The following is an 18,841-nucleotide window of genomic DNA, read 5'->3' as shown; positions in this document are numbered from 1 at the left end:
TCCCAGTGTAAATGTCAGATACCTTTGCTTTTGTATTTGGGAAGACTGTAGAGTCACTAACTTCCCTTCTGTTGTCCTTCCATTAAGTCTCACTGTGACGTTGCACTCCATATATTTTATGGAAATATGCTTATGAGTGTGAATACGATGTAACTGGATTATGCTTTATGCAAGAGACCATGTCACATTATACTGGAATCCATCTTAATCCTTGTACTTTTCCATTGATGAATAGTGAAGGGGGGGGTGGGGCAAACACACAAAAGATTCCTGCCTTGTGCCAAACCTATAAAAGTGGGTGGAACAGGACAAAAAAGTCTACCAGTCATGAGAGAACGTCTGCTCACCAACTGAGATGTCTGCTGGAACTAACAAGGACTGCACAGGGGAAAGGATTGAACCCAGACTAGGAAGGAGTCTAGTCTGTAAAAGAAGCTTATTGGAACATCTCGGAGGGTGAGATGTTACCTGTAATCAGTTTCTTAATGTATTAGGCTTAGACTTGCATGTTTTTGCTTTATTTTTCTTGGTGACTTACTTTGTTCTGTCTGTTAGTACTTGAAACCACTTAAATCCTACCTTTTATACTTAATAAAATCACTCTTGTTTATTAGTAAACCCCGAGTACGTGATTAATACCTGAGGGAGCAAACAGCTGTGCATATCTCTCTATCAGTGATATAGAGGGTGGGCAGTTTGAGTTTACTCTGTATAAGCTTTCTGCAGGGTCAAATGGATTTATTTGGGGTTTGGATTCCATTGGGAACTGAGTGTCTGGGTGCTGGAGACAGGTAACCTGCTGAGCTGTCTTCAGTTAAGTCTGCAACTTCGGGGGCGTGGACCAGACCCTGGATCTGTGTTTCAGCAGGCTAGCATGTCTGGCTCAACAAGACAGGGTTCTGGAAGTCCCAGGCTGGCAGGGAAGATAGACACTCAGGTAATTTCAGCACATTGGCTGACAGTCTCAAGGGGGGGTCTCTGTGACTGAACCTGTCATACTCTCACTATATGAAGTACTGCCTTCTCTTGGACTGAGAGAGGTAACATTACAATATGGGAATTGTTCAGAGCTGCTACATGACACTTCTTGCACAGGTTGACCAGATTATTTGAAGGAGTCTTTCTTTGGCAATCGCATACTTTCAGATACACGTTTTGTGTGCAGTCATTAGCTTGATCTTCCCTAATCCAGCAAGCCAAAGTTTGATTATCTGTTTGGTACTCTAGCAGTTTCTCATGATTTGTTAGTTTCCTGTTCAATTTTGATTGGGGAAGTGTTTGCTTTAGGCTATTGGATATCATCTATGGCAACTCTTGTCTTTCCTGATGTGAGGAATGCTAAATAGATTTAATCTTTTCTTTGTAGGTGGAATTGAATCCGAGAAAGGAATATCTATTTAGAACTACTGCCCTTCAGTGGCTGATAGATCCCACTCTGTTGGCTCTTTATTTTTCATAGTTGTGCAGGAGTGTTTAGGTTTCTTTTTTATATTGGTTAATTATCAAAGCAAATTTTTTCAACTTGAAGTACTCTGAGGCTACAAAATCCTAGTGGAGCTGAGGCACTTCAGTTTTTACTGTGATGTAGCTAGGCGAAGTCTAACTACATCTTGTTTTCACAAGGGTTTTGAAGTGAGATAACTAGTACATGTTAGTTACCTTACTGTAAACAAACAATCAAAAGAACACTCCAACCCTTTTTGGCAGTGAAGATGTAATCTGACTGAGGAAAGAGCAGTGGAAGTGGGTGGTTCTTAGGTACATGAGGGACACCAAAATAAGAATGTCTAATCCTGCTTAATCTATGTAGGAAGAACAGCTCATGTGGTCGGTGCTAGTAGAAAACTGGGAGGGACCCACAAAGGAATTAACCTTTGGTTCCTATAATTCTCCTCTTGCTCTGGATTCAGTCTGTCAGGATGAACATATATGTTGTAAGAATTAGGTTATCAGGGCATAAGAATTCAAAATTAGTATGTGAATTTATCAGCAGTACCCCTCATCTAGCAGCTCATTTGAAAGGGAATGTTCTTTGAACTTTTTTGTTACCACCTGGAGCTTTGTTTCTTTGCTCCCTATTTCTGAAAATCTTGCTCTGGTATGTTGAATTTCAACCTTGGAGATAAAGAAAAGAGTTACAAAGGCAAATAGATGCTATCTGTAATCTCAAAGGGTAAAGGGTCAGGGCTTGCGGAAGACCACTAAGTGGGCCTTTTTCTTAGGAGTGCTAGGATATACGGTTTGTTTTTCAACACAGCTGTTGTTTCAGTTACTTTTCAAATACTTTTGGCTGTTCCAGAAATAACTAATTCAACATGTGAATGGTGAAAATATTCTGGAAAAGTAGTACCCCACCACCAGGGTATTTTAAAGCAAGTGGATCAGTCGCCTGCCCTTTTGCCTTCTGTGAAGCAGTTGGTTTCGTGTATGACTTTAAAAACTTTCTAAAATGATACACTCTCTTATATGGTAATTTGTATTTTTATAGACACTTCATAACAAAAGGATCACAGCATATTTCACAATTGACATACATGTATACCGCCACTGAAACATAGCCAAAAGACTGCCAGTAGTTCAGAGCTTATTGTGCAGCACACATACTAGAGCACCCTTGACTCAAGGATCGTAAAGTATTCTGCCTTTCCTTGAATCCAAGATAGAATTCAGTTTTCCCACTGAAATGTAGTATACTTGAAACATGTTTGAATAAGATGGACAATTGAGTGAAGGAATTAGAATGCAAATTAAAGCAACTGCAGGCTACTGTTCATTTCACATTTCACTTTCTTTTGTCCTCAAACAAAAAGGGGGGTGGGATGGGGATGTGATGACAGAACTGATGACTAATTTCCATCTGGGGCACCTGGAGAACTGTGTTCAGACTTTTTGGGGAAATGCCACTGGATGATAGAAAATCATTGCCTCCTTTGGTACCGAAGACGCACAAGCTTAACATTAAACACCAAAAGGTACTTCTATGGAGCAGTTTTCCCATCAGAGATCGTATTATACCATACATCTTTAAGCATTACTTCTCACTGAAATCAGTGTGAATTTCTGCTTAATAATAGATATTTTATTACTCAGGAAAACTTTGTAAGCCACAAGATGGTTATTACCATCAACATCTCTTTGGCAATTAATCAGGATAGACTCCTCAGGCATTATAGTTAACACTGTGGTAATTTACTCATGGGCAGTTAGGAAACATTTTATGTGCAGTATTTAATAACTGGATCCAGTGCTAAACTGGATGAAGTAGTCTGATGTGCTGGTTGTAGTCTGAATGCTGTGTTGTATTATTTTTAAAGGCTATCTTTATGGAGTAACTTAATATTTAAAATTGGAATTCTCAAATTTTTTTCTTATAGGGTTTCGCCATTTCTTCAGTGTAATGAAAACATTAGCATAAAAGCAAATCTTCTACATTCTTGCTGTAAAGACAACTTCACTAAGTTCCTTCAGGAACAATCTCAATAAGCATATTGCCTGTATTTAACGATCTTGAGAATAGTGAGACATCTCTGCCTGTTTCTTAATTTGAAACTGCTTAATGGTTGCATAGTAAACCAGAATGGAAGTGGCTTCAGCTATGAAACTACAAGACTATTAAAATACACAAGCAAGTAGTTTAAATCCGCAATTAGATTTCTTTATATTTCTGTTTACATTGAGGACATACCAGTACTCTTTGCTACTGATTAACTTGCCATAGTTTTAACAAAGAGCTACCTGTTGTGAAAGGAATCCCTCAACAAACAAATGTAAAGGTTGGTTATTTCTACCTTATGTTTCTTTCTTGTAATAGGGTGATCTGGCCCCTTTAAGGAGCAGTGGGACTCAGAGGCTGCCAACCCTGTTCCAGGACATGGCCACATGAAAGATATAGGTGTTTAAGGGAGCGGCAGACAAACTGGGGAATGCGGGGTCAGGTGTTAATCTGGTGCCAAAAAGAATCTCTTACCCTAAGGGAAGCATTGCACAGGTCCAGGAAGGAGTGCTAAGGAATCCCTTAATTGGGAAAGAGGTTTGGGCTTGAAGCCAAAGTCGAATGTGTTTTTATAGACTTAATAAATTGGATCCCAGGAAGGAGAATATTACTCTAAATATTTTAGGCTGCAAACAAGTTATTTAGGAGAAGCAAGAGGAACTGAAGTCATTGTGCCTGCTGGGCCATGGTGGGCCACAGAGAGGTGTGCCACAGAGGGGTGTTCTTCAGGATGGAGCTGTTCAGTGTTGTTGCTCCTGTCTTTATGATTTGAGTCATGTCAGAGAAAAGCTTCTCCACTGCAATCCAGTTACTGTCTTAACTAGTAATCTTTCCTAATATTTGGATGGGTGCATTGGTCTCTGTCAGGTGGGGATCATTACAACTGCAGATATAAGTAGCAGCTCTCTGGCACAGAAGGTCAATCCCTAAAACAACAGTATTGCATCCTGCATCAAGCTGAGTCTGTGGGCCATGCCACAGTCATATCCTTTTCTTAATAAATTATAATGTCGAGAGGAAATGGGAAGTCTACAATTCCAACTACTTTGATCTGTAAAACTCTTAAATGGAGAAGCTTCTCATTAAGGGAATACTTCTGTGAGAAATCAGTTAATGGGACTGAACTGTTACTCTGGTGGCAGTGCTGTATAGCAGCATCTTAAAAAGATTAGAGCTATCTCAGGTTTGGAAATACTGGCTTTTTTCACATTTTCCAAGTGTTGGAGGCAGGCAAGAAGTTCCTCTTAATTTTTTTCTGTCTTTCTTCCTGACCAATGTACAAGTCTGCACCCTCTACACATGTTGGGTAAACTGCACCAATGTTACTTCACAATCTTCTGCCTCTGTGTTCTGAGACAGATTTAATCAGTAGCTCCTTTTCCAATATTTTTTTGCTGTCTTCTACCTCTCCTTCCTTCTTGGTCTTTGTCTGATAGGGAACGGGTGTTCAGGGGAGCACTTGGAAGGGCAAGGGGAGTCCTAGCCTTCTTCAAGTAGATCTCAGGAGTTCAGCAGGGTCCAGCTGACAACATTAAAGTGCTCCCTTACCTGCAGTCAGCTCTGTGTGCTGGCAACCCACACCCCTCAGCCTCCACAACATCATTTTAGGGGCTTCTTCTCAGCAGGTGTCTGATTGTCATTTTCCTGTGTTTAAGTCTTGCTGAGTTTGTTCCTTCTGCTCCAGCACTATGGCAGTGGTTTTCAACCTTTTTTCATTTGCAGACTCTTAAAAAATTTCACATGGAAGTGTGGACCCTTTTGGAAATCTTTGCACTATGCCAATCGGGTAGCCTCAGATTAGTCCGTGGAGGCTAAAATGTGGGAGGTTGTGTGGGACCTCTGTTACCCCCCACCCCCATTCCCCACAGATACAGTGTCCCATGGAAGGCCTAGCATTAATGCCTTTTCATTGCTTCACTCCTCTGCAGTTTGAGCTCTGCTCTGTCCAAGACATCTTTATCTAAAGACTTTTCCAAGATTCAAGTCACAAGTGAGCTACTATTTCAACAGCTTGTTTACATTTAAGGAGGTGTTACAAGTACTTCTGTAATGAAATATAGTAGTGCTTGAGACAATCCTACTAAAACCTTCCTTTCCACAATTGTGAGCGTTTTCCTGTTGAAAAGGATTTCTCCAGTAAAATGGGGAGAGGGAGACGCTGTAAATTTGAGTCATGCTTAAGTTTTGGCATGAGTCACCAGGGAGATGACACAGGTTTTTAGCCATGGAATATAGTAGGAAGCCTTTGTCCTCTGATTTATTAACATACCTTTCCACTCAAAATTTCAAGGTCTTCCAATATATACTGTTAGGATTACCAGACGTTATTATTTTTTCCTGACGTTTGTATTGCTTGATTAGCACAGTATTCTTACAAAATTTCAGATCCAGTTTTTTTTTTTTAAAAAGTCAACTGTGGCTACCAGTTCCTGGGATGGACCACTTTGAGAATGCCACACTCAGGGCAAACTGCAAGAAATAGGTCAGACAATCCCCCCAAACTGGTGGTTTATTCTGTAATTAGATTTACGAAGTCAGTAACAAAAAGAGCCTCTGTATTACCATACTGGTTAACCAGAAGCCAAATTTAGTCCCTCTTAGGCATCCCAGCCCTTGGCTTCCATCCAGACAAACAAGTCTGATATAGTGATAGGTTACTGAAAACCCAATTCCCCATATGTGAGATTCTTACTAATCCCAAAGGATCAGACATTTACCTCCAGATCAATATGCATTTCATAGCTTACCCAAATATCACACCATCAGCCAATCATTAGTAAACTAACTGAAGATTTATTAATAAGAGGAGAGAGAGTTATAAATGGTTAATAGATAATAATATACATACAAATGATTGCAATGTCCTTGTATTAGGTTTGTAGCAGTGATGGAATGGATTGCTGGCTTGCAAAAGTCTCTGGTAGCTTCCGAAAGATTGGAAAGTCCTCAATCCATAGGTTCATGATACTCCTTTTACTTGTAAATCCACAGTCCAGAGAATTTGGAGCAGGAAAGAGGCAAAAAGGAGTTGTCTCAGGTGTCTTTTATATCCTTTTCCATATGCATGGAAATTTACTGTCTCAAACAAAGCCCACAGCCCAGGTGCATGGCAAGTTACTGGCCAAAAATGAAATCCAGGATCACATGTCCTTATCATGTGTCGTTACATGCTTTGCTGACTCACAGGGGCAGCCATTGTCCATATTCTTTCTGATGTGTCTACAGGAAAGAGAGTGGGATGTATTTTTTCAGTGGCCCATTGTGAGAACTGAGTGTCCTTAATGGGCCATCAAATAGCAGCCTAGCCCTAAAGTAAATTTGTCGGGGGCGGGGGGGATTTCACCCAGGAATGCAACACATATTTAAGATACAAGTACATAGCCAATATTCATAACTTCAGATACAAAGATGGAACATGCATATAAACAGGATAATCATATTTAGCAATTCATAACTTTTCTAATGATACCTTATGAGACATACTTTGTACGAGATTTATGGAAATTGTGTAACAGTGGTAACAACTGATGGAAATGGTCACCCTTCTTATGCACCATACAACCCCTTTTTTTTAGATTAAATATATAGTAAAAATTGAATTTACTTCTGAAGTTAGGAACAATCAACCTCAAAGGTAACTTGAATTAAAATGTACGAGTCACCTAAACATACATTTTAAGAATGGAAACTTTACTTCATCTTTAACTGTAGTGATGCTGTAATGCAATAACAATAGGTTGCTACCACGTGTGGATTGCATTTGTTTGCTTTGAGAAGTAATTAATATTTGTAGAATTGTTCGAAAGTGAAGTGTTCTATTAATTCATAATTTATTTTTAATTACAGAAGCAACCAAAGTTCTTAATCAGGATTAAGGTCTTACTGTGCTAGGTGTTCCTTTAATGCACAGATGGAATGGTCCCTGACAAGATGGTTTTGCAGTCTAAGGCCCTGATTCATCAGTCTATAGTGCACAAGTGAAAAATGGGGTTGCATGTGGATTCAGCTGTCCAGCTACCTGGATTAGCATGCAGGATTGGGGCCTAAGAAACAAGCAGACTAAGGGTGGGAGAAGGGGATGCAACACAAATTACTGGGCAAACTTCATGTTAGATACACTTAGTATAACACAAAACCAAAACTGACCTAACAACATTGAACTAGGAATGGCACAGGGAAGGCAGAAGGGGTGAGATAGTAGCAACTTGGGAGTAGGATAAGAAATCAGGACCTAGAGGACAGATGTCAGGGAGTAGCCAAAATTATGGCCCGAAGGTAGGGAGAATGAGGCTAGCACCAGAGAGAATGTGCTGGGGGTGACAAGGGAAGGTTAGAACAAACAGTCAATAAACAATATGTAAGTATTAAGTAATGTTAATACTTCTGCTAGTGTAGTGAAGATGCACATTTTCCCTTAAACCAGTCTGAAACAAGGGGCTTGTCCCTTAAACCAGTCTGAAACACGGGGAGAGGGATAGCTCAGTGGTTTGAGCATTGGGCTGCTGAACCAGGGTTGTGAGTTCAATCCTTGAGGGGGCCATTTAGGATACTGGGGTAAAAAAAATCTGTCTGGGGATTGGTCCTGCTTTGAGCAGGGGGTTGGACTAGATGACATCCTGAGGTCCCTTCCAACCTTGATATTCTATGATTCTACATAATGGGGTATTGTGCCCTAAGGAGTGTAATTTCTAAAGTACATTAATTCATTGAGCTGTATAGACCCTGCTGGTGTGCACTGAAAGTTCCCTAGTGCACTGTAACATCATACTTTTTCAAACAGTGCTATGTTAAGTGCCAGGGAATCTTTAATGTGCACCAGCAAGGTCTACACAGACCAATTAATGTGTAACATGTTACTGTGCTTCAGAAATCACTCCTCTGCAGAGCACATTGCTGCTCCATGTAGACAAGCCTTAGGTAAATCATAGATTAGTCACTTTTTAAATCTATGACCTTTGAATACTGTCAAAATACCTTTTTAAAAATAGGAGTATAATCAGAATAAATAATATTGCGTTAGAACAAATTAATTTTTTTCCCTTAGAAAAGGCTTAAGTAAACTCCTCAAAACATTACATACTATTAAAACTACAAGGAGTCTTTGTGGCACTTCAGAGACTAACAAATTTATTTGGACATAAGCTTCCATGGGCTAAAACCTACTTCATCAGATGCATGGAGTGAAACATACAGTAGGGAGGTATAAATACACAGCATATGAAAAGATGAGAGTTGCCTTAGATTTAATATCTGTAGTGACCCATCCACTCCCAGTCTCTAACCCTAACCCTAACCCTGCAGAATTGGAATTAATTTGCAAACTGGATACCATCAAATTAGGCCTGAATAGAGACTGGGAGTGGATGGGTCACTATAGATACTAAATCAGTTTGTTAGTCTCTAAGGTGCCACAAATACTACTCGTTGTTTGTACAGAAACTAATTTCCCCTTGCTCAATATTCACACCTTCTTGTCAACTGTTTGAAATGGGCCACTTTGTTTACATTGGCGTCTTTAACACTACAAAACGTTTTCCACTCCTTGTCAACAGGTGAGAATTGCCTACTTCCAACTTAAATTGAATTGGCTCGTTAGCACTGACCCACCCACCCCCACTTGGTAAGGCAACTCCCATCTTTTCATATGCTGTATATTTATACCTCCCTATTGTATGTTCCAGTCCATGCGTCTGATGAAGTGGGTTTTAGCCCATGGAAGCTTATGCCCAAATAAATTTGTTAGTCTCTAAAGTGCCACAAGGACTCCTCGTTGTTTTTGCTGATACAGACTAACACGGCTACCACTCAGAAAACTATTAAAACTGCCTTTGTAGGTCTATGATTCCTCAATACTTTTTATAAGAGCATCTCCGTGACTATGTCTAAATCCTTCCTGAGGTCTTGTGAGATTCATAAGTTTCTAACGGCTATTGGTGAATCAGTTTTCAAATTTGTTTGAATTTCCTCTTAGTAGTAATGTCCAGTATTTCTTATAATTATCTAACTTCTTAGTACGGTGATGCAGGGGGAAGATGATGTGAAATTCAAAGTTTTTATATTGGATTTTCCATAGTAGATACATATATATGCGGTGCTGCACTTGAGAAAGTGTATTCCTGTTTCATAGTTCTAGATTTTTTTTTTTTTGGCATTTTAAAAAAATACTTCTCTCCTCCTTTCATAAGTGCTGAAACTAGGCGACTGGGAGGCTGCAGCATCCCCTGACTTGAGGTGGTTTCCATTTATACACAGGGTTTAAAATTTGGTTTAATGGCTCTCAACACCCCCACTGTACAAATTGTTCCAGCATCCCTGCCTCCTTTTGTTAAAGAACAGTAACAGAATAACTTCACTACAGCCAACTACTGAAGTAATTTTAGCAGGGGAAGATGCCAACAATAAAAACAGATACAGAACTCATGTGTTCCTCCTAACTGAAAAATATGCCTGCTTCCTGTTAATTGAGAACTCAGATTCCACCAGTCATGGCTACACATTTTAATTATTTTGTTGTAAGTAACGGTATATGCCACTTATTGATATGACCATCATTGATTTTGAATGCTATAATTACAGTTTTTTCAGGATTAAATATTTAGGTCCATAATAATATTTTACATTGTTGTAACACTCAAATTGAAGGATCTTGCGAGATTTAGTGAGATAGGTGGTAGTATTGCCCTATATACAGATGCAGCAGATAAGGCATCAAGATTTTCAGTGACTTGCTCATAACCTTTCAGGGACTTAGTAGTAGAGTTGGAGATTGTGTCTTCATTGAAATCAACCACAAAATGCCCGTTGACTTCATTAGCACCAGAATTTCACCGCAACACTTCAACCTGGTCCGGAATGCTTGCTTGCTTTTCTGATAACAGGGTTAGAGAGTCAAATCTTTGCAAGGCATATTGATATGAAAGTATATTTGCTTTCTAGATATTGAAAGATATTTGCATAATCCATTCAGTATTAGCAATATATGTCACCTGGTTCAGACAAATGTAATCCAGGAAGGTTTATTTCAATAAATCAAAATTTTAATTAGTGAATGAAATATAGTTGGTCACGATTCATGAAAACAAATATTCATTATGATTTAAAATGATAGAATTAACAAAAAATGGTAAATACACACACACAGCTCTGAGATTTAAGATTTTTTAAAATGAAACTGTAACTTACTTTTTAAAGTTAAATAGTTGTATTTAGCTTCTTGGAAATATAATAATAAAGATTATTCCCAATTTGTTGCATGTAGTTAGAAATTAGAGAGAGAGGCAATAATCATTGATTTATTGTTCTCCATTACTTTAAAAAAAATCTGTCCAGTGTCTTTCAGATAATATGGGTAGGGTTTGTCTGCTAGATTACCGTAGACATTTGTTTCCTCACCAGAGTGATTTAACTGACATGTTAAATACTTATTTTTTTATAATGTGAAAAATAAAATTCAAAATAATATCCTTGTAAAATCTTAGCAAGCCAGGTCTTAGTTTGATACTAGTATCTAGGTCACTGACAACAGTAGTACACATCAAACTCTGAAATAAATCATGATTCAGAAAGGTAAGTACTTTGTAGTGGAAGGTATTGCACTCCTTGCTTGCTCTTGGCAGAATGAGATGGTGTAAGGAATAAGTTTTAGTAATATAAGAAAGAGAGCATTATTAATTCAAAAGAAGTAACTTTACAAACAACGAGCAAATAGAATTTCATTTCTTGACTCTGCTGGGGAAATGGGAGAACACTAGCCCTGCCCGCATTGAACCAGTTGTCAGCTGCTTGGGGACACTGCTCCCCAATGGCTACACACCATATGAGACCAACTATGCTGCCTTCATCTCCCTTCCAGAAGTGGCTGATAAAAATACCCAGCTACCCCAGAAAATTCACTGTTTGCCACCAGGGAAGCAGTTCTGGGCTTGCCTCTCTTAGAGCAATTAAGGGACATTAGGTCCAAGCAGTCTTCTCCATGTCCCACTGTGCAGCCCCAGAATGGCTGGCTTCCATTGGCTTTTGGCAGTGGCCTGTAAAAAGGATCCCAGAAGAACTATCACTCTCCTTTGTAACTGCTTTGTGTACAGAAGTTCTGGAGCCTATGTACATCATCACTAATCTCTGTTTACCATTAGTCACCATAATCTTACCTGTGTCCTATTACTGGTTTTAAGTAGTCCTACTAATAAATTTTAGAGACATCTATTGCCTTTCAGTTACTATTTACTAACTACTGATGCCCTGGTTTATTGCCATTGATTGACACTAATTGCCATTATTTTACTGTTTTTGCAATCTACTCATTCTGCGTTATTGATCTGACTGACATTTATTTACTGACCAATATTTTTCTGCTGCTGTCATTTATCTTCTTTATTGATTTTAGCTGACATTTTGTCATTGTTTGAATTCTGTATGCCATCCTCCACTCCCTTTATCATGTTCAGGGTGTGAAAACCTTACAAGATATGTTTGGCTGGAATGCTAAACCTACGAGCAGGAGGTAGATATGAAACATAATTGGTGTACTGTGACATGCTTCACTACCTGCCCCATCTGAGAAGACGCCACCTCTTGCAAGACTGCTTAGCCAGGGTCTCCCAAGTGTCTTGTGACTGAGAGCTTCTTCTGAGCTGAAGCTGTGATGAACTTGTAGCCACAGGGCATCATCCTTGGGTGGGGGTTTAAAGAGCTGCTCCTCTCAGAATACAGGTTAGGTGGGGTTAACTCTGGTAAGCTGACTAGCATGCATGTACATTCTTTTATTGTTTTTAATGTTTTCTCTATAATGATTTTTACATTAAGCATAAAGTAGACTTGCATAGGAAGTGGTACCATGAAACTGTTGCAATTACACTGTCTCTGAAGAGAAAGCAGTCAGCTATCCTTGGGTAGCCTGCCTCAGTTGGGAATAACACAGTGAAGGCAGGGAACTGTGCAGCCTGAAAATACACCTGTAAGAAGGGAGTGAGACATAGGTCACAACCAATGGCTGGGGACCTGGATACTTGAGACCTTAGGGGATGGGAAGGGGAAGCAGGTGCAGTTGCCTTGAACTAACAGATGGTGGTTAGGATTTGTGTTTGTTAGTTTTTGGTGCTAACACTTTTTAGAACCTTTTGTTAACTTTGTAAAGAAAAATGGAAGTGAATATCCTAGTGTCCAGTCTTAATATTAGCATTTCTTGGAAACTTTTATTTGTTTGAAAAAATAAGATTTGAACAAATCATGCCTCAGACAACAAGAGCAGTGTTCACGGTTTTCTGTTAGAATAATATCTGAGAGCAAATTTATTGCACTTGCTAATATGTGCTGCAAGAAGGATAATCATATGTCTCTTTTTGACTAATGCCCTGTGTTTTGCAACAGTATTGTTGCTGATTTTGTTGACCCTGCCTCTGATTTCAGCCCAGCAGTCTCAGTGTTATAGACCTTATAGACTAACAGACATATTGGAGCATGAGCTTTTACCCACTTCGTCGGACTCTTTGTTGCTTTTAACTGTTCTTTAGTGTGCTTTGATCTACCCCACTTTGAAATGGTGGGGAGTAGAGAGTAGATCAACGTGCACTAAGGAACTGTTAATGCACATCAGCAGGGGCCATCCAGACAATTAGTGCGCAGCAGGCTAGTGTGGGGTAGACTCACATGCCATTTTGGTCTGAGAAAAGTACTCAAACTTGATCTACACTACCAGCGTATGCTAGTATAACTATGTCGCTCAGGGGTGTGGAAAATCCACAGCCCTGAGTGACATACTTATACTAACCTACCCCCTGGTGTAGATAGCAGTATGTCAATGTGAGGGCTTTTTCCATCAGCATAGCTACTGCCTCTCAGGGAGGTGGAGTACCTACACTGACGGAAGACACTCTTCCATTAGAGTAGGTAATGTTTTCACTACTGGTGCAGCTGCAGTGCTGTAAGTGCAGTCAAGCCTTCACAGTGTCATAGTTCAATACAATAGTGGAACAGATAAAGAGTTAACATGTTGCAAGAGAATATTCAAGATGAAGTAGGCAGTTAATATCTCTAGTCTACAGTCATAGGACATAGGTCGGTTAGTGCATTACAGATTGTTATAATCAGCCATAAACCCGGTGTCTTTGGCTGTGTCTACACGACACACCTTACAGCAGCACAGCTGTATCGCTGCAACTGCACTGATGTAAGGTCTCCTTTGTAGCTGCTCTATGCTGGTAGGAGAGAGTTCTCTTGCTGGCATAATTAAACCACCCTCAATGAGCGACGGTAGCTATGTTGGCAGGAGAGCGTCTTCAGCCAACATAGCACTGTCCACACCGGTGCTTTTGTTGGTAAAACTTGTCTGTCAGAGTGGTGTTTTTCTCACACCCCTGACCAACAGAAGTTTTGCCAACAAAAGTGCTAGTGTAGACAAAGCCTCTTAAAGTCCATGCTTTTTGATGTCTAGCAGAGTTATGAATTTTAAGTTCCCAGGCTTGTCTTTTGAAGGTGTTGTGCAGATTTGTTTGAATTCACATGGCCTGTCTAAGACATTTAGGTTGCATTGAAAGCAAATCAGACATAATTTTTATTTTTAAATGAACGGTTATCTTCAGTAATCAAGCGAGTACCCTGTAGCTTTTGAAAAGCTTCTAAAATGCACCCCATTGTGATATATAAAATAAGTTCACCCTGTATGTACTTCTAGAATAAATTAATTTAAACTTTTGCTAATAGTAAAAACAGTTCTGGTTTTCTGTCCCTATTCCCCCATATAGCTTGATCAGTGTGTTTTAAATACAATATAGGTTATCTGTCTGTATTAATGTCATTCAAGCACTGTCTACTTGCCATCTTACAGTATGTGACTGTTTTGCTAGTGAAGGGAATGATAGTTTGTGTAGGGGGAAAGCTGCCAATTTTGCATTAATATGTGACTGAGCATTCTGAGCTGTAGTGCTATCTTTCCCTTTGGGAAAAGTGAATGACATATGTTTACATCCATATAGAAATGTAGCCAAATAAATTTTAGTCTGCAGTTGAAAATTTACATTTGATTGTATTTTTACCGAGAAATTCCATAATGAACGTATGCAGTTAATTTTTGGAAAAAAAATTCTACTATAACCTCATTCACTCTATAATATAATTTTAAATGGCTTCCTGTTTAATAGTTCTTTTGATTCTTATGTTATGCTACCAAACAGCAAGCAAACAAAAAAAGCCCCTAATATTACCTATTACGACAAGTATGGCATTGGAGATAATGGGCTAGTTGTCTTGTTAACTTTGAATCATTGCAGCTATTAAAATAAATAAAATTAGTATAAAGGATGTTCATTAATTCAACCAGATCTTCAGAATATTGAATTAAAAGGACTCTAGTTGCCATTATTTTTTAATGTCTGCAGCCTTACTGAGCATTCTTTTTAAAAATATATTAGGAACATACATAAAAGAAGATCCCCTAAACAAGTATCTTCTAATCGGACAAAACTTTTCACTCAGTAGTAGCTTTACTCATCAAATGATGGAGTATGTTAGCTGTAATAGTTGTTCAGTTAATTTCTATAGCTTATAATTGTTAAATTTCCCTAGGAAACACCTAGCAAATGATTAGTCTGTTTAAATGTGTATCTTAATTATCTGTAATTTGGAGAAGTCTCTAGAGAAGTAAACTATTTTTCTTAAATGTCATGTCTTACCACATTTCAACATGTGTTTCGTAGAATGGCATTTGTTTGTTTAAATCAGTGTCTCAGAACTGGATCCTAGTTATGTTCTGGCACGTCATCTTATCGGTAGGAAACATGTAGTTTGGGCTGTCTTCTGTTGTATGTCCATGGGTGGAATTTAATCTTGATGTAACCTCCTCCTTTCTTTTTTTTTTAAAACACTCCTATCACTTGCTTTAACTTGATATAGTGTGCTTCCATCTTCTTTCAAATACCTTCTCTAAATACAGTCAGAATTATTGTTGAAGAGATTTGTTCTTATCATCATTAACTTGATGTGTGTCTTCTGTGTGCCTAATAAAAAATTTATAGTACTAAACATTTCTACTAAGCAGCCTGTTTTAATCCACTTGATAGTTTTTAGTATTACTCAAGTATATTTAAATAATTATAATATATGTGGAAGTGTTTGGTCTCTCTAGATTGTAAGTTCAATGCAAGGACCTATTCTCTTCTATTTTCTGTTACAGTTGTGCTCTGCAGAGCATGCAGTAAATTCTCAAGAATAAAAAATAATGATTACTGTGAATGACGGGCAGAACTAACATGTCTGCAAGAAAAGGATATGTACATTATAAATTATTCTTACTATGTTGTTTGGCCAATGAAGACGCATCTGCAATCTCTGACCTTCTTTATCTTGGCTCTGTCTCTCCAATATTTTCACAGTTGCTTATCTGGAACGAATGCTGTCTTTTTAGCTCTTGATTGACAATGGAAGATACTTCTTTAATATGGTGAGGTGAAAGGCAGGCCTTACTAAACCTTCCCCAACAGCTCTTCTAATGCACCTGAATTCTGACCTAAACAACATCCTTGGTACTCCAGTTTCTTGCTTCTCAGCTCTAATAGAAATGAGGCCAAATTGTGTGCCGTTACATTTATGATGCAACCAAATTAGGGGAGCCATAGTTACTGTATTTTATTTTTTTTTATTAATACATGGTACCTGTCACAGTGTCCCTTATGGCCTAATCCATAACCTATTGAAGTCAGGATGTAGCTTTCCATTGTAAAGAATCGGCCCAGTGTTTTGAGAAGATATTTGAAAGAGAAGTTGTAAGCACACTACATCAGCAGGGGTGACTGCATCAGAAATGTCCGATCCCTGTTTAACATCTACTGATGCAGACAAAAGAGAAGCCGTCCCTACCTGTGAGTCAGGTTGAGAGAGCCAGAGCGAAGATTATCTGGTGTTCTCACCTGTATGCAAGAGAACAGAGGCAGTGTATCCTGTACCAGTTGAAGGACATCAGTCTTTACTACAACATCCTCTGGTACAGGGGTCCCCAACGCGGTGCCCGCGGGCGCCATGGCACCAGCGGGGGCATCTTAATGCGCCCACGTCCTGGCCCGGGAGAGCACCCACCGAAATGCCGCAGCGGCATTTTGACAGGGATGTCTCTCAATGACGACACTTGTCGCTGACAAGTGATGTCATCGAGAGCCGTCGCTCCTGAATTTCGGCAGCGATGCCTCTCGATGACACTGCCTGCCGTTGACAAGTGACATCATCGAGAGACGTCGCTCCCGAATTTGGCAGGGACGCCTCTCGATGACGTCGCTTGTCGATGCAAGCGACGTCATTGAGAGGCGTCGCCTCCGAAATTCGGTGGCATTTCAATGGGTGCTTCGCCGCAGTGGTCCTTAGGCTGGTACCCGCCAGCCCAAAAAGGTTGGGGACCACTGCTCTGGTAAATTCTTTGGTACTATCTGCAGCACAGATAGGGGGAAGGGGTAGAAAGCCATCTTATTCTGCCAGGAGAGAAGAATGTAAACTGTGTGCTTTTGGCAGGGGAGCCTATTTCTATGGCTCACTAGGCCTTCCGGTGCTGACTGTCAAGTCACTGTGTTCTGCTACAGTTATGCTCTGTGGGATGCCATGAGCCCCATGCTGGACTCCTTTCCTGAGGAAGAGAAGGGAGTGGTTAAGACTCTGGTCACTGAGGATTGTACACTCATGCTGCAGCACTGTGAGCAGCACACAATGACTTAGATGTCAGTGCAAGAACATGACCACAGGAGTGGTTCTTAGGAGGTACTCCTGGCTGAGATCCTTTTGGTCTTTCAGCTGGATCCTGAGGAAAATAGAAAACCTCCCTTTTGGAGCATATGGGCCTTTTTTAGTAATGAAATCAATGAAGCCCTGGAAAAGATTATGGCTGCTGCACTTTCCCTGGGACTAACCCAGTCCTCTTCCTAAGCACAGAAGAGGTTTTCCTATCTGTCATTCCACTTCCAAAAGACAGGCTTCTTCACAATACCAAGGGATACACTCCCACAGGTGAAACTAGCCACCCCTTTAACCTACTAATGGAAAACAACCTCAGTATTATCGAAGCAGGATTCCTAATCTCATACCTCACAGCCCTCAACATCAGCCTCCAAAAAACGGTTTTGAAGATCCAGTCAAGAGCTATGCACTGACTTGCACCAGTTCTCCAGGCCTTTTTCCCATCCCCACTCTTTTGACCTTGTCCCTCTTCCTCCTACAGAGCTTGATGCAGTTACCTCTGATCACTGGTTGCTGGACACAGCCTGTGACATATTCCATCTGGTTCTGCACCAGGCCACATTACTATCCTTTGCTGTCTTCTTCCCTCTTCAAGGACCCATCTTGGGAGAATGTCTTGTTGGAAGTATTGGATTCCCTTTTCTGGAAGGGAGCTATAAAGGAGGTTCCAGAAGAACACTGAGAGAAAAGGTTTTGTTCCTGCTATTTCCTGATTCCAAGCAGGGCAAAGATCTGAGACCCATTCGGGACCTCAGAAATCTCAACAGGTACATAAGAATATTGAAACTCAAGATGCTTGCTCGAGGGGACATTGTCCCTTCCTTAGTCTGGGGAGTTTGGTATTCGACTCTTTACTTAAGCATGTCTACTTTCATTTGGCAATCAAACATACATTGAGTACTTGAAGTTCTATGTGGGTACAAGACACTACCAATTTAGAATCTTAATTTTGACTTGTCCTCAGCACTGTGAGTCTTCATCAGGTATTGCATGGTGATTGCTGTTCACTTCAGATGCTGAGAAATATCTGAATGGCTGACTCTTGAGGGCCAGCTCTCAACAGCATCTCTCTTCAGCAGTCTTGTTACAAATTCTGGGTCTGGTACTAATCAGTATTTTCATTAATAACATGGATAATGGAATGGAGAGTATGGTTATAACATTTATGAATGACACCATGCTGAGAGGGTTTGGAGGATGGGATTAGAATTCAAAAGGACCTTGATAAATTGGAGAATTGATCTGAAATAAACAAGATTAAATTCAATAAAGACAAGTACAAATACTGTAGTTAGGAAGGAAAAATCAAATGCACAACAAATAATTGGGGAATAACTGGGTAGGGAGTAGTACTGCTGAAAAGGATCTGACAGTTGTAATGGATCATAATTTGAAAGTGAGCCAAGAATGTGATGCTGTTGTGAAAAAGGCCAATATCTTTCTGGAGTGTATTAAAAGGAGGGTCATATGTAAGACACAGGAGGTAATTGTCCCACTGGTGAGGCTTGGGGTGGAGTACTGTGTCCAGTTCAGGGTGCCACACTTTAGGAGGGGTGAGGACAAATTGGAGAGATTCTGGAAGAGAGCAACAAAAATGATAAAAGGTTTAGAAAACCTGACTCTTGAGGAAAAAACTGA

At 39.8% G+C, this 18,841-nt stretch overlaps 1 protein-coding gene across 1 annotated transcript in view; it reads left to right on the top strand.

Annotated features, from left to right (window-relative positions):
- Positions 1 to 283: 283 nt before the first annotated feature.
- CDK17 (cyclin dependent kinase 17) overlaps positions 284 to 18,841 on the top strand; it is a 131,236-nt gene continuing 112,678 nt past the window's right edge. Inside the window, exon 1 of the mRNA XM_032788532.2 lies at positions 284 to 456. The gene's annotated coding sequence lies outside the window, so the exon portion shown is untranslated. The remainder of the gene's footprint in view (positions 457 to 18,841) is intronic.

This window comes from Chelonoidis abingdonii, chromosome 1, assembly GCF_003597395.2.
Source record: "Chelonoidis abingdonii isolate Lonesome George chromosome 1, CheloAbing_2.0, whole genome shotgun sequence".
In the NCBI taxonomy this organism is placed as follows: Eukaryota; Metazoa; Chordata; order Testudines; family Testudinidae; genus Chelonoidis; species Chelonoidis abingdonii.
The sequence above is the reverse complement of the archived record's forward strand: the minus strand, read 5'-3'. Positions and strand labels throughout refer to the sequence as shown.